Source organism: Labeo rohita, chromosome 6 (genome assembly GCF_022985175.1).
Source record: "Labeo rohita strain BAU-BD-2019 chromosome 6, IGBB_LRoh.1.0, whole genome shotgun sequence".
Lineage (NCBI taxonomy): Eukaryota > Metazoa > Chordata > Actinopteri > Cypriniformes > Cyprinidae > Labeo > Labeo rohita.
In genome coordinates, this window is record NC_066874.1 from 26,128,185 (window position 1) to 26,142,359 (window position 14,175).

Genomic DNA, 14,175 nt, shown 5'->3' on the forward strand with positions numbered 1-14,175 from the left:
ATAATGTGTTTAATGAACAATTTCTTCTCTTCCGTTTCAGTCTTCGATGCATGTTTGCGAGATTCCCATGACACATGGGTGGTGTTAGAGGATAATTTCTAAATTAATATTATTATTTTTACATATTTATCATTGGAGCCTCCAAATATAAAGCGAAGTAAGAAATATAAAGACTGATGTTTAGAATGATATGAGCTCAACCCATAAATGCAAATGCACAAATCTTGCAATATAGAGTGATTTAGGCAATACTGCAGTGTTCATTGCATATTTTTGATACATTTTGTGCCAAGCTAGCCTCCAGAGTGCAGGTTGATATTTAGGGAGCATGAGCAACATGACCAATCGATAACAAAACAAAGCTGACCAATTTGCTGTGATCCCCGAGGTGCACGGTCCTCTCCACTGCAGTACATTGCTTAGTGTTCCTCTGGACCAAGGCCAGAGTTTGTCCTCCACAGATTTTTGCACAAACGCCCATCCTATTCCCTATTTACCCTGTGTTCTTGCGCTTTCCTCATCCACGCAAATGTGAAAGCTCTCTGATCTCGGCCCCACCGGAATCAAAACCCTTAAGCCTGAGCACGTCACTATGACTGGGCAGTTTGTTGCGCAAAGATGCTGCCAGACATTCCGCTGTGAGCACGGAAACACGTCCCAGGACAACTCTGCTCCACTAACAATGTGTGTTGTCCATTCTCAGTTCACTTCTGCTTCCAATCCATTCCCACCGAGGGACACAAACAAACCAGTCATGACCTCTTCGTCATTCCATGTAACCCTGCCAAGAAGACTCGGATTTAGAAACATGCTTATTTTCAGAGAACAGCATAGCATAGAAAATGAGATGTGAAATGAAACGAGAGATAGGATAATTAAGTTGCACTCTACATCGCAATAGCGCTTACCAGCTGTGGTGAATAACATTTATTCCAGGACTCACATCATTACATCTGTTGCATGCTGCTGGTGTCTGCACACGCATATGTGTTTTCTTTCTGGCCGCCAAGAACCTGTTCACGATGGTAAGTTATCATTCGAAATGGACACTAATTTTCAGTGTTGACATTAAATACTGTACGGCTGTCACATAACATGACTGCACTGATTAAAGTCATTTGCTAACTCGTTTTACTTCCATAATGTGATGTATTTCTATCAGGAATTGACTAGACTGTGAATGAAGCCAGACCTGAAGTGGACACATTACTCACCTGTCCACTCACACAGGATGACAAACAGGTATCAGTAGTTTAAATGTCATCTTAAAAATTACAAAATAATACTGTAATGCTATAATTAAAGTCTGTTAGTCTTGTGGTTAACAGGCAAAATCTTGGCCAGAAAATACTGCTGCATTTATGAGTACCTACTGATGAAGGACTAACCCACTACTAACCCAAATGCGATTGTTTACAGCCGCATTTGGGATCGTTTGAACCCGCATTTAAACCCGCATTTTGGAAGTTCAAAATCGGGGCACCATATTAGTCCATTATATGGAGAAAAATGCTGAAATGTTTTCCTCAAAAAAACATTTTTTTTTTTATGACTGAAGAACATTTTGGATGACATTATATGTAAATCTTTGTTTTGGAAGTGGACTTCCAAAGAGTGCCACAATGGTATATATTGCTTGAATTTCCTAATGAAATGGACAGAATTTGAAATCTGAGACTCTGTTTCATATCAAAAGTAACACAAAGCTTAGCCTATTGCGATTTATTGGAAGGAAGACGCACTATGTTCTGTCCATTCGTCAACTGAAGACAGCATAGACCAAAAGGTCAGTTGTGATTTAAGAATCGATATTGGTTCATTAAAATGAAAATCTATTAAAATCGAGAAATCGATTTTTTTTGTTTTTGTTTTTAAACACTACGGTGTCATCATGTAGGTTCATGATTAAAAATGAAAACTAAAATAAAAACAATTAAATGTGTTGTTCTAATTTAAATATGAAAATTGTAATGAGGGGTAATAATAGATTATGACAGAATTTTTACGACCCTGTCCGTCAAAATGACGAAGTCTAGCGCAACCTCTGCTCCAAACCCTAACTCTCTTTGACCAACATCGAGTTTGAATCTGCCTTTTGCCAAACTCATTCTTTTCCCTTTTCGCATCACATATCAAATCAGAAAGGCATTTATTTTTAATAAAAATGAAGGAAATAATCTAAAAGTGGAAAATAACATGCCTCACGGGTGTTTATTGGTTAGGGTTAAGTGTAGGGCAAGAATGCTGAAGTGATGATAAAAACATTTATAATGATAGAAAAGATTTCTGTTTCAGATAAATGGTGTTCTTCTGAACTTTCTATTCATCAAAGAAACCTGAAAAAATTCTACTCATATTAATAACAAATATTTTTGAGCAGCAAATCAGAATGTTAGAATGATTTCTAAAAATTCAGCTTTGAAATCACAGGAATAAATTACATTTTAAAATATATGCAAATAGAAAATTGTACTGTTTTTGCTGTACTTTGGATCAAATAAATGCAAACTTGGTGAGCAGGAGAGACTTCATTAAAACATTTAGAATCTTACTGTCCAAAAAAAAAAAAAGTTTTCACTGATAGTGTATATATGCCTCAATTCATAAAAGAATCCTGAAAAAAATGTAAGTTTCATTTTAAGAAGCACACCCTTTTCAACTGTAATAATAAATGTTTTGTGAGCAACAAATCAGAATATTAGAATGATTTCTGAAGGACCATGTGACACTGAAGACTGGAGTAATGATGCTGAAAATTCAGCTTTGTCATAACAAATAAATGACACTGATAAATACTTTATATTAAAATGGAATATTGTTTTTTTTAATCATAATATTTCAGAATATTACTGTTTTCACTGTATTTTTGATCAAATAAATGCAATCTTGGTTAGCATAAAAGAAAATCTTACTGATCCCCGCTTTTTGAATGGTAGCCAATGGCAAAATTAAAATTACCCTTCTTTTTGTAAATGCTATAAAAGTATTGTTTATCACTATCATGATTAACAAATTGGATTTTATTAGTGTTCATCATTAATCAAGCCTAAAGTAAAGTTTTTTCATAGTCTTAAGCAAATAATCACATTTTGAACCTTTTTTTGTCTTTGTAATAATGTGCATTGATTAATAATACAGAAAAACACCAGGCAAATGTGTACATTTTGATCTCATACCGACTTAAGTTTTCTTCACATTGTACCATGCAAATTAGGATCCATGTGACCTTTTGATCAAACAACCGACGCATTTTCGAATCATTCCCTCCTGCGAGTGACCACATCAAACTATTGAAAATGTTAGATCTGAAGACGGCCTAATCAGTTCAAAGCAGCATCTGACTGAGTTCTGTGCTTAATTAATAATAAGTGTCGCTATGGTGCTGGGGATAATACTGCTGTATTTGTTGTGACTCTAAGTCCTGTTTTGTCTGCCAGACCTTGATGGGGAAAGGTCACAGTCATTAGATGAGGCTGACTACTGTCCTGTGTGCAGAGAAGGACTGCAGAGTCTCTCCAGCTTACGCAAGTCTCTATCCCATGTGTGTGCTTTAGGAGAGAGATGGAGGGTGAGTGTACTGCAGATTCATTACACTGTTGAAGAGTATCAGTGGGGATGTGTGGGAATAGGATCTAACATATGGTTTAGCGTTAGGCACAGGCTCTGCACAGGATGCAATTTTCAAAGTTAAACTACTTTTAAATTGATATTGTGTCCTAAAAATGTAGCAGTGGTGAGGCGAGGCAGACTGACAAACTCAATTGTGCAATGCATTTGCTGTGAACTGTAGGTCATCGATAGAGGCTTATGATATGTAATACATCAATATATAAGTAAACTTTCAAAAACATAAAATACTCATAATTTCAAAAGTATTGAAATTATTTTTTAAAATGTTTTTTAAAAGTCTCTTACTCCCACCAATGCTGCATTAATTTGATTAAAAAGTAAAAACAGTACAAAACACAGTGTAAAAACTCACAAAATAAAGCGAAATGTTATTAGAATTTAAAAGAACTGTTAACGGTTTGAAAATATTTTAAAATGTATTTTTTTTTTCCTGTGATGGCTAAGCTGAATTTTCCACAGACATTATTCCAGGCTTTAGTGTAACATGATCCTTCAGAAATCATTCTAATATGCTGATTTGTCAGTTATTATTGATGCACAATTAACAATGTTGAGAACAGTTTATGCTCCAAAAATCTTTTGTATATAAAATATTTGTATATGTCTGGCCAATAGTTAACTAAAAAAATGCCAGTTTTTGTCACTAATTAGAAAATTTAAAAAAATGGCAGTCGCAACTTTTTATCATACAATTCTGACTTTTTTTCTCATAATTTCGTGTTTACATATTGCAATTTATAAAAATCAGAATTGCAAGATTTAAACTCGCAATTGTCAGAATAAAAGTCAGAATTGTGAGTTCTGCAATTTTGAGAAATAAAGTTGCAATTCTATAACTTTTTTGACGACTTTTTTTTCAGAATTCTGAGAACGTATCAGTCTCTTTCCCCTCAGAACTGGACTCACAGTTATGAGTTTAAATTGCACAATTCTGAGAGTCAGAATTACGAGAGAAAAAAAGTCACAATTTCGAGGTATAAATTCGCATTTACTAAAAAGAAGTCAGAATTGTTTATATCTCACTATTCTGACTTCTTGACTCACAATTGTAAGTTTGTATTAAGCAATCCTGAGAAAAAAGTCAGAATTGCAAATTTGCGTTATGCAATTAATTGTATTACGCAGATGTAAACTCACATTTGCGAGAAAAAAGTCAGAATTTCACATCTTATATCTTATAATTCTGACTTTATTTCTTGCAATTGCGACTTATAAAGTCAGAATAGCAGGATATAAACTCACAATTGTATCACGCAATTCAGAAAAAAAAGTCAGAATTGTGTGTTTGTATAATGCAATTGTATTACGCAGATGTAAACTCGCAGTTGTGAGAAAAAATTGTCAGAATTGCGAGTTCATCATCTCATAATTCTGACTCTATTTTTTGCAATTGCGATTTATAAAGTCAGAATAGAGGGATATAATCTCACAATTGTATCATGCAATTCTGGGGAAAAAAGTCAGAATTTCGAGTTTGTATAATGCAATTAATTGTATTACGCAGATGTGAACTCGCAATTGTGAGAAAAAAAGTCAGAAGTGCAAGATATAAACTTGCATTTGCTAGAAAAAAAGTTTATCATCTCATAATTCTGACTTTATTTTTTGCAACTGCGAGTAATAAAGTCAGAATAGCAGGATATACACAATGGTCGCAATTAAACAGAAAGTCAGAATTAAATAGTATTAAACTTAAAAATAACACCATGTTTGCATTTGCGATCATACAAAGGACAAACAGCAAGCTGTACACTACACTGCTCAAAACTCGCATTTGAATAGACAGTAGCAAATTCTTAAAATACGAAAACATACTTACAGGCTGTGAGTCAGAAGCACCAGATTGCCCCACTTTATAGTGTGCACAGCCGGCATCGTAGGCTACTCTCCCAGGTTCAGGAAACAGTCCTCCGTAAAATGCGCTGCACACACTCGAATATTTGCGTTGTACTGTTCTGGAACAGTGTTGTAAATATAACTTAACCACTGATTTCTAGTTGTGTACTCATTCGGAACACCAAAGTGCTTTTGCTTTCGCAACGAAACACACAGCATCTCCACAACACTTAAGGAAGGCATGGCTGTGTCTTAACTTTTATAAAGAATATCTTTGGGTTTGCAACTTTATAGATCTCATATATGCACAAACAGCTTGTAACACTCCAAAGAAAAACATGAAATCACTTCAGATGACCCCTTTAATAAATGGTTATTATTAAGTAAAATGTGTTCATTGAGAAAAACAGAGAGGTATAAAAAAGTATAAATGTCAGCAACATATAAAGCACGGTACTACTGACTGAAACACTTCTGACATCTGTGCATGGAAGCTATTACAAGTGAAGCAAGGGATTTTCTAAGTGGACTCAAGTGTGGACAAAACATAATAGGCTCTTTAATTAGCTTGTCAGGATCATAATCACATGGAGAGTTGAATAATGAGTATAAATTAAAGGATTTGAATCGGTCAGTATGAGCATGTTGAAGGAATGCGAGTGGGAATGGACTGGAATGATGAGTAGCGGAGGGTTTGTGAATGCTTCCTACTTTGGCGACTGATGAATAATGGATTGCGGGTGAAGGAGAATGTCAGGTATAAATATAGTCTTTTGTATTGTGTAGTTTGATTAGAAAGCAAGCGCCTCCTCTAAAATGCTAGTGTGTATTCATGTTTTGCTGTTTATTCAGGTAACGTTAATTTTATGTTGTTATCAAAGATAAAGTGGATGATGTAAATAATTATTCACAATTAATTTACCACATGAATTGTTCCAGTTCCAGGCAAAATAATAGGCTTATGTGAGTTTGGCAGATCAAGGTATCAGGATTTAAAATGGAGCTTCCACAATGTCAGTTTCATTCGAGAAATATAATCATGCTCAAGCTGAAATTAGAATATTAGCTGATAAATTTGTGTTTGTGATATTTTCTGACTAAATTACATTTCTTCTCAAGTCAGTTTTAAACCTCAAGGAACAATAACAAACAACTAGTAGCATTGAGAGCGCAGCTGTACGTGGGACAGGTTAAAATTGAGGTCAGTGAGTTTTTTTCTCTTCGTTTTCTCACCCTGAGGAGAGAGAGTGGAACTGATGTAAATAGGGATATTAGCAGCAATCATAGGCGCAGAGGAGAAACAGAATCATGAGTTAATTACCCCATAAAATAATAAGCTCATTATCCGTAAGACATTCTCATGTCTTATGCTTTATCGTGTTCTTTTGTGAATAGAGCTTAAATAGGAAACAGGGTTATTTAATTATTTAATGATCACATAATTAGCAATGGTCACCAAAGTTTGAAACAAAACTAAAGCTGGGCATTTTTTATATTGGCATGTTCACTTTAGCTTTTCAACAGTCGATATTTAACTAGAATGTCTTTTATAAGCTCTAGTTTGGATCCGAACATCACTATATTTTTCCAATTTTTTATATAATATTTAAAAAATATTTTGAATGGCTGTTTTTAAAGAATATGAAATATTACCAAACAGAAAAAGTGTGTATAATATGTATGGAAACCCATTTCTGCCACTGAATAAAAAATAATTTTAAAAAAAGGTAACTGCTACTTTTTTTAATATAAACTCGCAGTTGCGAGTTATAAAGTCAGAACTGCGAGATATAAAGACTTTTTTTTTTCAGAATTGTCTGATATAAATTCACAGTTGCAAGAAATATAGTCAGAATTGCAAGATTAAAATTGCAATTCTTATTTATGTATTTATTTATTGCAATTGTGAGTTTGTATCTTACAATTCTGACTTTTCTTCTCACAATTTCAAGTTTACTTTTTTCTCAGAACTGCGACTTTATAACTTACAGTTGTGACTTCATAACATGCAATTGAGTTTATATCTTGCAATTTTAAGAAAAAAGTCAGAATTGCAAGATATAAACTAGCAATTCTGAGAAATAAAGTAAGAATTGCAACTTTTTTTCTCAGAACTGCGACTTTATAACTTGCAATTGTGACTTTATAACACGCAATTGAGTTTATATCTTGCAATTCTGAAGTCAAAAGAAAAAGTCAGAATTATGAGATAAAAAGTCGCAATAAGCCTTTTGTAATTTTGTATTCATTGGCGGAAAAGGGCTTCCGTAAATATGCATGGAATACCTTGATGCTAATAAATATAAGCACAAAAAGCAAAAAAAAAACAAAAAAAAAAAAACCCAGCCCTTATTGTTAAATTTGTCTAAACTGACCGGAAAAAAGTTATATTAACAATATAATAAGATATACCAGCGTTGTTCATTTAAATGTAAATTTGTGAGGGGTAATTAAAATTTTAAAATGTTCAATTTAGCTTCTTAGCTTTAGCAGAAATACTTAATATTGTATCTTTGTTTTTTTGTTTTTTTGTTTTTTGTTTTTTTTTTCAAAAGATTAAACAATAACTAATGGTTGAAGACCACTGTAATGTAATAGAAGAATAAAATAAAGAAGATATGAGGTCCTATTGTATCTAAATGTAGATGTACGTATACTTCACTTAGTAAGAGTTTTGAACCGCTCAATATCTTTTAGCCATTTCTGATCAAGCACCGAACAACAATCCTGAAATAAAACCTTACCTGTGTTGTTTCATCCTTCATTTTCAAGGTTTAAAAGTGGAATATATAGATTCAGCGGGAATTGGCCTTCCGTTTCTGCCTATCATGATTGCACATTTGTCTGGCTTGTGCTTTGGCCAGTTTCACTTAAAAGCAACTCAGAAATGACTTTTTCCACTATTGCTTTTAGATATTGTCCAGCCATGCAGTGGACCATGTTTAGTGAAGGGCCTGAACCAGAAGAGAAGCAGATTGATTGCTCTGATTTTTTCCTACTGCAATCTCATGGGCGGAAAGGTGAGTCCGCTCCCATGATGCATTGCCTCTCATGCGTATGTAACTCCCACAGAGCTCTGCTCTTTCTCATGTATCTCACAGGGTGAAATATTCATATAAAAAGTAGAGACTGGACTGTGCAAACCGTGTAGCCAAGCATATGTGTTGAGAAAGATTAATATTGCTTCAATGAGGCATATAATTACGATTTGATGAACATTATCATATAATAATGATTAATACCTGATAAATACTGAAGTAACAGTATCTCCCTGTTGCTGTCCTGAAAGGAAACAAATGATATTGTTAAGAGCTACAGCCAACATCCTTGTCTTCCTATAGACTAGTGTCAATAACTGTTGGCGATAATACTCCCACCTTGTTTTCACAGCTGATTCCTTATTGAAGAGCTGTCTATCATCAAATAAACTTTTTTTTTTATTTTTACACCTGAATGCTGCTGCTAAGTTGAACATTGGAGCCTTGTAACAGCAGATGGCTATACGTCTGAAGCTCTTGATTAGCTCATAAAGGCATAAATCGACACAAACAGCAGCTGCTGATAAGCAAGAGGTCCAGGATGAGCCATGATGTGATTCGCTCATTCACAACAACAACACAAACAGCTACTGAAAATGCTAGAATCAAAAGACATGAAATGAGGTGTCAAGGTTTTCAAACTATTTGGAACTTCTATTTTGGAGAGTGTAGTTACGGGCCAAGCACCGAAGGTTGCGTTCTTCTTCATCTTCTGCTCTGGAAGTCTATGGCAGCCCAAAGAATCACTTGCGGGAAAGTTGTGTAATTTGGCACACAGATAGAGGACAGTCTCAACATTAACCATAGCTAGTTTGGAGTCTCTAACGCAAACTCTCTAGCGCTACCACTTGTGCAAATTTTCATTTAGTTTTTGCTAATAACTTTTGAACCGTAAGTTTCCTGACTCGATTGAACACCAATATTTAAAAATCGCAAGGTTTAGTTTTTTCGCTGTTTTAATTGTTCGAAAAACCTACTTTTTCGAACTCGTCCTAGACGGTTTGTCTGATTTTCACTAAAATGGGTTCAGATCATCTTCAGACCATGCTGGCAAAAAGTTATGGAATTCAAGTTAATTAGTCGAACCGTTCTGGAATAACGTGTGAACGAATTCTACGAAAAGCACGCAAAAATGGATGAGGCTGTATCTCCGCAATGGTTTGGCGTATTCAGACCAAACTTGGTGTGTGATATAACAAGCATGACCTGAGGCTACCTGCAGTGTTTTGGCACAGTGCCACCTAGTGGTCAGGAGATATGAAAAATGACTATTTTTCCTTATAACTTCTAAATGGTTTGGCCAAAAATCACAATCCCAATTTTCCCAATTCCGAATTGTCGGACATTTTTGGCTATTTAGAATTTTGCCAAAAGTTAGGAAGAAATTTTTAAAAATGCTAATAACATTTATTTAAATTGGCCTATTGTAATAACACTGGTCTTGATGTCTTGGGTCATGCCGAGAACATTGATGCCAATTATCCCATAATTGGATGAACTTCCTGTTCACCATTTTGATTTATGTTGAAAACCTACATTTTTGAACTCCTCCTAGACCGTTGGTCCAATTTTTTTTTTACCAAATTTGACTTGGATCATCTTCAGACCATGCTGGCAAAAAGTTACGGATTTTGTGTCGATATACAAAATGGTTTCCATTTAACGCATCACTGAATTTGTTGGAAAGATGCCAAATGGCATCTGAGGCTGTATCTCTGCAAAGCTTTGACAAATTTACACCAAACTTTGTATGTGCTATTGTCACCTCACACTGACCACGCAACATCAATTTGGTACGCAACCACCTATTGTTCAGAACTAATACAGCATTCATTAAACATTAATAATGAAAATTCCAAAAATGCAACCTTTTTTTTTGCCTTAGCCTATTGTAATAAAACTGGTCTTAAAATATTCCTTGGATAATGCCAACAACATACATACCAACTATGCCATAGCTGGCCGAACTTCCTGTCCACCATTTTGATATATGTTTAAAGTTATGGGTTTTGTGTTGATAGACAAAATGGATTTTGTTTAGCAATGCAACAATTTTAAGCTTTATCTCTGCAAAGCTTTGACATATTAAAACCAAACTTTGTGTGTGTCATTGGTACCTCACACTGAACACACCACATCGATTTGATAACAGCGCCACCTGTTGGTCAAAAGTGATAACCCATTAAATCATATTACTGGTGGTTGTTATGATTTTTCACCCATTTTGACTAAATCATCTTAAAATGGCTTCAGTTACTCATTGCTTTAGTTGCTCTGATGTTTGCCACTTTGATTGGCTAGTGCTTGGCTTCATAACTGCTGCTTGCAGCTGTATTTCGTATTACACTGTTTCTAAGTGGTCAAACCTACAATTTTCACCTGGTAGTTGATAAAATGGGTGAAAACGCATTAAACTACATCAAAGGAAGGACTTGAGCCACATTTAGGGACCTAAAAGTCTTGGACAAACACATATTAATAGCATCCTAGCCTAGCATTTTGCTCAGGCACACCATTTACATTTTCTTCAAAAATGGAAAAGTATAGTTTGCTTTTACCTTATTATTAAAAAGAATTACTTTTGCTTCCACTGTTTTAAGTCATTTTGGATAAAAGCATCTGCTTAATGAAATGTAAATGCTATTTTGTTGTGAGAGTGCAAAAATGTAGAAACCCAATTGTTATAATTGACATTTTTTGTCAGGTTCTAGATATTGTGAAAAATACTTCACTGATTCCCCAAACGGCCGGTAACATCAAACACAGAGTGCACAAATAGGCAGTAATACGTCCACCCTGTGGCTCCACAGTTGAATTTTCCCTTATTTGTCTACTTGAAGACAAGCCAACTCTGATAACCTTGATGTACCAACAATCACATCTAATTTGTGTTCAGTATGGGTTCTTTCATCTCTTTTGTGATGCTATGGGAGATATTCCCCATCCCACAAGTCACATTAAGGTAGAGAAGATGTGGAGTCCAGCAGAAGCTGTAACATCCAACTTGATCCCAATCTCTTGTACTGCCTCCAGATGGCCTTGAGAAATTGAAAACAAACCATCCTGCTGAGGATTCACAACAATGTGTGATGAGCCGATGAAGCAAAACCATTTCAGGTTATCTCGTCTTGTTTCTTCTTCTTTCAGGTCCATTTGTGTATGTGTGAAAGTGTCTGTGTTTTCGAGAGTGATATGTTTTTGTGCAAATGTAGCTAGCACCGTTATTCATGTTAAATGAGATTTTTATTGTTTTTCTGAAGAAAACCATGTGTTTATTTCTGCCCTCGTGGCTCTGCAGTTGGGTGTTATAAATTACTTTTATGTATTGCTATGTAGTTCATGAAAGATCTGGATAGTTGTTAGTGCATTGCAAGGTGGTTGCTTATTGGCCAAAACTCAAACTCACACACCGGTCTCTGTAATATTCTGGACTGTAGATATGGCTTTTAAACAATACAGTAAAATAGTAATAATTTGAAATATTAATACAATTGAAAATAACTGTTTTCTATTTCAGTTTTTTAAAATGTATGTTATTCCTGTAATGGCAAAGGTAAATTTCCAGCAGCCATTATTTCACTCTTCAGTGTCACATGATCCTTCAGAAATCATTCAAATATTTCTTATTTTTAGCTATAATACAAAATACATTAAAACTAAATAATACATAAATATTTTTGTGATACGTTTTTTGTGATTCTTTTCTTCAGAAGTCTTTGTAACATTATAATTGTTTTTACTGTCACTTTTGATCAATTTAATGTGTCCTTGTTGAATTAAAGTATACAATTTCATATTAATTTAATTTTATTCAAATGTAAATTAATATCTGTTAAAATTTGTTTTCTGTTTGCAATTTGTGTTTTTATTTACTGTCACTTTTGATCAGTGTAGTTCATTGTTGTTGAATTAAAGTTACAATTTCATATAAATTTTAATTTAAGTGTATTTTAATTACTGTTCAAATTTGTTAAATTTCTGTTTTCTGTTTGTAATTTGTTTTTACTGTCACTTTTGATCAATTTAATGCATGCTTGCTGAGTTAAAGAATAGAATTTAATATAAATTTAATTTAAGTGAAATTTAATTTTGTTAAAATTTCTGTTTAATTTAAAATGTAAAAATTCTGTTAATTTTTTTTTGTTTGTTTGCAGTTTCTGTTTGTTTTTGCTGACAATTTTGATGAGTTTAATGCATCCTTGTTGAATTGAAGAATACAAATTTTATATAAATATCATTTATTTTTAATTTATTATTTAACTGATTTTAATTTCTGTTCAAATTTCTTTAACTTCTGATAAAATGTCTGTTTTCTGTTTGTAGTTTCTGTTTTTTTTTTACTGTTACTTTTGATCAATTTAATGCATCCTTGTTGAATTAAAGTATACAATTTCATATTAATTTAAATGTAATTTAATTTTGTTAATATTTCTGTTTAATTTCTGTTTAAAAAATTGTTTGTAATTTCTGTTTGTTTTTACTGTCAATTTTGATCGATATAATGCATCCTTGTTGAATTAAAGTATACAATTTCATATAAATTTAATTTAATTTAAATGTAATTTAATTTATTTAATATTTCTGTAAAATGTTTTTTTGTAATTTATGTTTGTTTTTACTGTCAATTCTGATTTTCAGTTTAATACATCCTCGTTGAAGTATACAACTTCATATGAATTTAATTTTATATAAATGTTAATTTCTATTAAAATTTCTGGTTTTTGTTTGTAATTTTTGTTTGTTTTTACTCTCATTTTTGATCAATTTAATCCACCCTTGTTGAATTAAAGTATACAATTTCTCAGACATGTAATTTAATTTTTGCTAATTTCTGTTTAAATTCTGTTAAATTTTCTTTTTGTAATTTCTGTTTATTTTTACTGCCACTTTTGATCAATTTAATGCATCCTTGTTAAATCAAAGTATACAATTTTACATGAAAGTAATTTAATTTAGTTAATTTCTGTTTAAAGGGCCAGATATCGGACAAGGGATGCAGGGGAGCTTACAATGGGCAATAAATTTTTTTTAAATTATTATTAACTTTTTATTAGCCTTCTCTAAAAACACACATGACATGGTTTGAAGAGTAATGAATAATTCTGATTCTTCAACAGTAAACTTTGAAGTGTCAGCTTTGTAAATGTGTTGATTATATATCTAGTCATAAGAATCATGCAAACGTTTTATTTTGGGTATGTCATTTGTGCTTCCATGGCAAAATTTGGGGGTGTATGAGAGTATACAATTCCATATAAATTGAATTTAAATGTAATGTAACCTACTGGCCCTAACATTTTGACCATTTATTCATTGTTATTTTTTCAGGTTTCATCCTCCATATGATGTAGCCATAATCTGTGACCTTCATGCAGTTCAAGTGATTTATGACGGTGGACGGTTTCTCAGGTACCCCTCTGTTCATCTTTATGATCAATATAAAGACTCCAGAATAGCCTGAATTGCTTTTCACAGGATGATGAGTGAACTTCAGACTACCTCAGCTATTCTAACCGCTTCGTCAAACCAACAGAGTTCCTGGGCAAATTAGATGCGATTTTCTGCAGTGCAACATACTGAGTGCTAGTGAGGAAATGCACACACATTTACACTGCTTAATACCATGGGGGCAGTGGGGTGCGACTTCTATTTAACACATGGGGAAAAAAAA

General features: G+C 33.4%; 1 long non-coding RNA gene across 2 annotated transcripts; it reads left to right on the top strand.

The window, feature by feature from the left end:
- The first annotated feature begins 785 nt into the window (after positions 1-785).
- LOC127166886 (uncharacterized) lies at positions 786-13,937 on the top strand. Of its 2 annotated transcripts, XR_007827940.1 has the most exons (5): positions 786-1,025; positions 1,163-1,242; positions 3,438-3,568; positions 8,380-8,486; positions 13,833-13,937. It is a non-coding gene; the product is annotated as an uncharacterized LOC127166886 (long non-coding RNA). The 2 variants fall into 2 exon arrangements; XR_007827941.1 differs by lacking the exon at positions 3,438-3,568.
- Positions 13,938-14,175: the final 238 nt, after the last annotated feature.